The sequence below is a fragment of the Nannospalax galili genome, unplaced genomic scaffold, assembly GCF_000622305.1.
Source record: "Nannospalax galili isolate Female #2095 unplaced genomic scaffold, S.galili_v1.0 scaffold634, whole genome shotgun sequence".
NCBI lineage: Eukaryota > Metazoa > Chordata > Mammalia > Rodentia > Spalacidae > Nannospalax > Nannospalax galili.
In genome coordinates this window covers 152,421-160,097 of record NW_008336853.1, presented here as the reverse complement: position 1 = coordinate 160,097, position 7,677 = coordinate 152,421, and the positions used below count along the sequence as shown (strand labels likewise).

The window sequence follows — 7,677 nt, the reverse complement described above, 5'->3', positions numbered from 1 at the left end:
CCCCCCCCCCCCCCCGCCAACACCCCAGTACAAGTGACAACATCTAAGGCTTGGGTAGCACTTCTCAGCTTATCAACGAGCTCTTACAAACATTATCTCATTAAGTGAGGCTGAGGTGGGAGGAAGCTGTCATTCCGCAGCTTCTGATAAAGTCCCAAAGGGCTCACCCTGGGTCTTCAGTTACCAGTCTTGCTCCTACCCATGGCATACCCCTTAACTGTACTTTTCCAGGCCTCACCTCCTGGTAGCCACACAGAAGCTCTTGCTCCAGGGGAACTCATCTGGAGAGGGAAAAGGCACCTTGTGCCTCAGGCAACACATCAATGCAGAGAAGCAGAGCTCTGCAGCACACAGCACTCCCAGCCCCAAGATGTGCCGTGCTCCACAAACAGCTTTTTTTAGAGTTCAGACAATGTGGACAGACATGTGCTTATCTGGCGAGCCAGCAGGACTGTGATGATGGCTCCTTTTACAGTGTCCCCACCACAGCCACGCCTAGGCTGAAGGTTGTCCACAGGTCACTGCTGGAACCCTCAACTCATAGGCCTCCACTGTACAGTTGGAGAAAGTGAGGCAGAGACTACTTAAGGGACTCCCACCCTACCAAGCACTCTTATAGGCCCACACCTACTGGCTTCAGGACCTTGCCTCCTGGCTCTTGAGCTTGGAATCATTGGCTCTTCTGGCTGATCACTCTGTCTACCCCACACCCTGCCAGTACCCACCAGTCTCAAACCACTGTCTCAGATGGGCCAGGGTCAGTAGAGCTGAAGCTGCCTTCCGGCAGTTCTCTATATCACCCTGACAATGAGAAGATGGGTTTTCCCTCTTCTTGTCCACTACTCAGGGAGGTCAGGGGAACTCAGGGGTAGTCCCGGGAAAGCCCTCATTCTTCCCAACAACAGGCAGGCGTGGCTGGTTCTTCCTATGAGGCTGCCTGTGTGCCAAGAGCTGCCTGGCCTGGCAGTGTCCTCGTCCCAGGGCCGTGCTGGCTGCTGAGGTCAGTCAGCACTCTCAAGTACTGACGTCTTGCCACTCCTCCCCCAGCCTGTCTGGGCTGGGTAGGAAACTGGGAGCTGCAGATGGTGAGCTCACTCTGGAAACCCCCTCTGGCTGTGGGGCAATACCTAGGCGGGCTCCCAAGTAAGTGACCTGGAGAACCCAGGGGACACATGGGGGTGGGAGGCTGGAGAATACACACAGCTCCCATATGCTACATGATGGCTGGGTATAGGAAGCCAAGCCCAGAGGTAGGACCAAGTCTCTCAAACAAGCAGGCACACTCAGAGCCCCTTGAGTTCTTCCTGGTCTCACCTGGTGCCTGGCACCAGGGACAGGAAAGATATACTGACACCCCCCAGTGGTCCTCCAGGGCCTGAGTGGTATGACTTCCTCTTCTTTCAGAACTTTCCGGGGCAGTGGGGGTGGTGGTGGGGTGACGGGGAGACGGGACAGTCCAGAATGAAAAAATGAAATAGAAGTTATAGAGATTTGTTTATCAGGCTTTTGGGGAGATGGCTTTGTACGGTTCTGAGTGCTCAGCTTTGAGTCTTGAGGGTAACTAGTACTGTCTGGCCAGTGGAAAAAGTCTTACTTGCCAGATGTGGTAGCGCAGGCCTTTAATCCCAACACTTGGGAGGCAGAGGCAGGCGGATCTCTGTAAGTTGGAGGCCAGCCTGGTCTACATATTAAGTTTCAGGTCAGCCAGGCCTACATAGTGAGACCTTGTCTCAAAACCAGACCATTACAAGCAAGCACTACCAGGCCTGGCCTCACTCAGTCTTTATAGTAGAAAGACACAAATCACCAACCGACCAACCAGAGATGTCTGCCTGCTCTCCCACTCCATCAGGGCTCCTAGGTGAGAAATCCAGATACAGACAGGATGGAGGGAGATGGAAAATGTCAGGAGCTACAAAGATAGCCTGAACTTCTGCACAAAGATCTGGCTGCCTCATCTGACCCTGTCCCACCTGGCCAGCAACACCTCCCCTAATACCATTCCCAGAAAGCTAGGAGTCCAGCCCAGAAGCCCAACTCCACAGCTCTTAGCCATCTCTCTGGGGTTCTGTGAGATGGCTTTGAAACTCTTCATCTCCACCTGGCACTCAACTAATGCCACAACAGGATCTGAACCCACCCTGGTCAGGGTTCCCACCACCACGGGGGAAATCTATACTGTTGGAAGGATGAGGGGGAAGGAATTAGGAAGTCTAATACCCCCAGATGCTACTTTTCTGGTGTAAATAACTAGGATGGGAAAATTCTAGTTCGTCACATGGCATCACCTACCCATGAGGCCTCAGCTAACTCCAGCTTTGGGAAACTCTCTGGGAACAGAGCTTACCCCTTCCCCCATCCCCAGGGATATTTGAGCTCAGGGCTACTGTGGTTCACCCTGTATGGGAAGCTATCCTAGGGTGAAGATCCCCCTCCACTGGGCCAGTGGCCAGCAGGCAAGAGACAGCCTCATGGCACAGACATAGGACAGGATGCCTGCCAGGGCAAACACTATCCTCACACCTCCTTACCTCTCTCTCATTTAAGTTTACTTGAAGTTCCTCCCCAGCCCCTGGAGAAGTTGATGGGCCAGGTTCCATCTTAACCTATCAAATTCGTGGGCTGGGCACTTCTGTGTTGTAGGGCCGACATGCGCATTATAGGAGCATCCTGGCTAGACAGCCAAAATGTCTCCAGACGTTTCCAAATAGTCTTTTGCAGTCAAAAGTGGCCCCCCTCTTAAATCGAGAGCCATTGCTGAAAACCAAGTTTCGCTTTCCCTCCCTGTCACAACAGCAAAACACAAATACCAGGGCCACTGTTCTGCCACCAAATGAAATGTTACACACACACTGGAATCCTGTTTGGCTGTTTGGGAAACAACAGCCACTCACTTCACTTGTAGGACACACCCCATCTTCTCTCTGAAGTCCCAACCCTACAGACCTTAGAATTTCATCCAGCTGGGACAGGCGGGGACTCGGGTACCCCTCTCTACCCTGCGGTGAGGGGAAAGGCTTGGACACATTACCACATTACCTATGCCTCCCTAACCTCTAACGATGCAGGAACATAGCAGGGCACAACTCTCCAAGCCTCAGTCCAGAAGTCAGGACCAATTTCTGAGCTCCGGTCCAGTCTCTGGACCCGTGGTGTGAACCGCAATCTCCCACCCCCGCACGTGTTTCCACCTCGGAGAGGTTCAACACAGAAACTTAGGTCCCCAGGACTTGGGGGCTTCACCGGGGAGAGAGGGGTGGAGAGTCTAGAAGAGGGTCTGAACCGCGGGCACTTTTGGGTGCAAGGCCAGGCCACGCGTCCCAACCCGGGCAGTGCCCTCTCTTCCTGCCTGGACTTTAAAACTTCTGCCCAAGAGACGCGCCCCCACATTTGGTGACCGTGCCCCGGGGATCTCCCAGTCGGAGCCGAGCCTAGGGGGGATCCAGCGACCCCCCGCCCCCAGCGCGGTCCGGGGCGCTGCGCTAGGCGGGTACCCCCAACCTCCCGCTCGGCCGCCCGGAGCAGCTGCGCCCCGCTCCGCGACCCCTGGTTGCTCCGCAGCGCGGCCGCCCCGTGCTCCGCCCCACCTGACGCCGGGTGCTCACCTCCCGGGGGCCGGACGGCCCTGGACGCAGCTCCCAGCAGCGTGCACAGCGGCCGGGCGGCGGCTCTTCGGGGGCGGGGCGCCGGAGCTCCGCCTCTTCCCTACCTGCGCCCGGGCGCGGGGGCGGGGCCTCGGGGCGGGGCCTCGGGGGGCGTGGTCTGCCCTCTGTGTTCGCGCTCCCCCGGCTCCAGCCCTTGCCGCTCCACCCCGTGAGTGCTCCGCTCTGGGTCCAAGCTGGTTTCTCCGTGGCGCGGTCCTCTCCCTCCCGCTTCCTTTCCCCTCCGAGGACGAAGCTCTGTACCCTGCCATCATGACGTCACGCCTTCGCCGAAAGTCAAGTCACCCAGGGCTGGGGATGTAGTTCAGTGGAAGAGCACTTGCCTAGCAAGCGGGATGGCTTAGGTTCGATTCTTATGCTCCGCTCTGGGTCCAAGCTGGTTTCTCCGTGGCGCGGTCCTCTCCCTCCCGCTTCCTTTCCCCTCCGAGGACGAAGCTCTGTACCCTGCCATCATGACGTCACGCCTTCGCCGAAAGTCAAGTCACCCAGGGCTGGGGATGTAGTTCAGTGGAAGAGCACTTGCCTAGCAAGCGGGATGGCTTAGGTTCGATTCTTAGAAACACACACGCACACCACATACACATACACACACCACACACATACACACCACACACACACACACACACCACACACACACACACACACACCACACACACCACACACACAGACACACCACACACACACACACACACACACACACACACACCACACACCACACACACACACACACACACTCACCATACACCCACACACCCCCCCCACACACACACACCCACCCACACACCCCCCACACCCACACACACACCCCACCCACCACACACACACACCACACACACCCACACACCCCCCACACACACACACCCCCACCCCACACACCACACACACAGACCCACCCCCCACACACACACACACACCCACACCACACACACCACACACACAGACACACACACACACACCACACACTCTCACACACACACCACACACACACACACACACACACACACACACCACACACAAACACTTGCACATACACGCAGTCTCACCTTCCCTCCCTCCAGCCCGTCTCTCCAGCGTTTGACTGCAGGAGCCCCTACCGGAATCCTTTCCTTGAAGCACATTTGGAGCATCTTGACTGCTTCAAATCACTGCAGCTCTGGCCTCCAGGGAGCCCTCCCTGATCGCTCCTCTCTCTATTGGAACGACCTCTTCTCAGGCCTGGGGCGCCTTCTAGGGGAGGCTAGATCTTGCTGAAGACTAGATCCCATCACCTTGGCTACGTCGTTAGAACTAAACTCTCAGAGCCTACTTGGGCCCCAGGCTGGCAGTTAGTCTTGAGGACTCTCCCTTAGGGCAAAAATCCATGTTGCCCTGGGCCCAAGGACACAGAAACTTCCTGCTGGAGTTGAAAGTTGGTTCACACAGGAGTCTGCAGCAGACACAGAAGAAGGCTTTCCAGGTCCTGGTCAGCCATCTGGACAGCAATTGGCTCAGGCCATGACCCTAGGTACTCTGGCCTAGTCATAATTGGCCAAGCATCAACGACTGTCAGGTTCCCTGGCTCGCTTGATTGAATGCAATGAGAGACCACTGTAAAGAATTTCTGCTAACAGGGTATCTTCAGGAGCTGGGGGTTCAAATCCTGACCTTGCCAATGACTGCCTCTGTGATCTTAGACAAATCCCCCAAGCACCAGTAAGTCCCATGTAGGGCAGGTGGTACTAACTAGCAGTTACAGTTATCTTTGTAGCATTGAGGGTGGGCCTGTGGGCCCTCCCCTCAAATCTGAGCCAAAGGCTTTTTGTCTCATAGCCTTCATTTCTAGTTACACTGGGTCCAGAGGAGCCGGGCTGTGCTTCCTCATCTCCCTCTGGACCCTAAAGCCCCTCTCTTAACTCTGTCGCATCCTGAGGTGGTGGCACCTTGCATTGCTCCCACTTACCACCCTTCCACTCCCATGGCCCTGTGCTAAGGCCAAAATTTATAACACACTCTCCACCATCCCCACACTCCTGCCCAGGACCACTGACAGGACCTGTCCAGCTCCTACCGAGCAGGTATGGAGGAGAGCGGTGTCCCTTCTCTAAACTCCAAGGGTCTGGTTTATTAACCTCCCACTTGGACTTGACATGGAAGCCTGTGGCAGGAAGGGAATGGCATAGAAGAGAACTGGACCTGTACCTCAAGGTCTGGAGCCCCTGTACCCATGGAAACTCAGACTTGGAGGGCTACAGTGGTGATGGTCTCAGGGTGAGTCAAGACCCTGGTCTCTGGGAGTGGTCCTGAGCCATCTTGCTCCCCAATCCATCCCCTTGATATTTGTCAGACTTGGGTGTGGGTAGAGTGAAAAAACAGAAAGAGGGGGAAGGACTCCTGGCTTGCTGGGGGATATCCAGGGTGACACATCTCTTTTCCCCAGCCCCATGGAGAGGCATGGCTGGGAGGAGGACAGCTGGTCGAAGCCGGGGGTTATTCCTTTGAAGCAAATGTAGGGAGCACTCAGCACATTTGGGGGATCTCTGCAGAAAGGAGTCAAGTAAGAACCTGCCCTTGGGGCTGAGGGCTTGCCTAGCATGCGTGCATGCAAGATGCTCAGGGTTCAATTCTCAGCACTGAAAAAAAAAAAAACAAAAAAAAAACCAAAAACCAAAACCAACCACTAAGGAAACAAAAGCACTCCAGTACCATGCAGGAAGAAGAGTCTAATGTGCTGTGGTAGGAAGGGTGAGGGCAGCCGGCCAATCCGGGTCCTTTTCTCCTCAGTCTGTTGTCTCCCTAGATCCCTGGCACAGTTCCGTATAGTGAGTACCATTATGTCCATCCTGTGGTGAGGAGGTAGAGGACATGGGTGGGGCGGCTGGGACTGTGTCCAGGCACAGTCTGACTTTAGATCTAGCAGGCGGTGCTCCAGCACTGCAGTGTATTGCCAAGCACATGGATTAGATATCTATGCCGCAGAAACCCGGTGCCATGCTGGCCAGCCCTGTAGATGCACAGGTGCCGAGCACAGCCTTGGCTACAGCAAGCCACCTGTCCTGCTGGAGAGGCAAGAGTGAGAAACAGGCCAGGTGTGTAATTTGGGTGATGTCATACAGCTGCTAAGGGCACTAAGGCAAGTCTGTATGCTGATAAGAAATTATCTCCAAGATGCACTAAGTGGAGCAAGGAAAAAGCAAGATGCGTATACTACTTTATAACTTAAAAATAATTTCAAAACTTTCGAGACAGGGCCTTCCTCGATAGCCCAGACTAGCCTTGAATTTTTAAAATTAATTAGTTTATTTTTATTATTTTCTGTATATGAGTGTTTTGCCTGCATGCATGTAAGTGCACCACAGTGTGCAATGCCAGCGTAGTGGCTGGCCTAGAACTCACTATATAGCCCAGGTTGACTTCAAACTCACAGTAATCCTCCTGCCTCCACCATCTGAGTGCTGAGATTATAGCCATGTGCCACCAGGCCTGGTGTTTCAGTTTCAAAATGAGATGCCTTGCCCTGTGTAAGCAAGGCATGTGCATGCTCTCCAACTAGGGATCTGGGTACTGCACACCCTGAATCTGCTAAGACTTGCCTTGCAAACATGAGATTAGGGCGAAAGGACCTTGAAGTCATATTGGCAAACTTGAACAAGCTCTGGCACTTTTCCTTACCTGTGAAGAATGACCAGTTCTTGTCCATAGGAGCAAAATGTTAGCAGTCAACTGTCATTGAGAATTTTTATGTGTGCATGCATGAATGCATGCGTGTGTGTGTGTATGTATGTGGAGGTTGGAGGATAACCTCAGATGTTATGACTCAGGCTCTGTCTACCTTGTTTTAAGACAGGGTTTCTCATTGGCCTGGAGCTCACCAATTCAGCAAGGCGAAGTGGCCAGCAAACCCCAGGGATCCATCTGTCTTCACCTCCCCAGTGCACCAAAAAGACCAGCTTTTTTTGGGGGGGGGTCTTTTTGAGACAGGGTCTCCCTGTAGCCCCAGCTGTCCTGGAACTCACTATGTAGACCAGGCTGGCCTTGA

General features: G+C 54.3%; 1 protein-coding gene across 2 annotated transcripts in view; it reads right to left on the bottom strand.

Annotated features, from left to right (window-relative positions):
* The window catches only part of Rhbdf2 (rhomboid 5 homolog 2), a 26,685-nt gene extending 23,007 nt beyond the window's left edge, over positions 1 to 3,678 (bottom strand). For both annotated transcript variants that reach the window (XM_008831338.3, XM_029562668.1), the window contains exon 1: positions 3,606 to 3,678. The gene's annotated coding sequence lies outside the window, so the exon portion shown is untranslated. The remainder of the gene's footprint in view (positions 1 to 3,605) is intronic.
* Between the last annotated feature and the right edge of the window lie 3,999 nt (positions 3,679 to 7,677).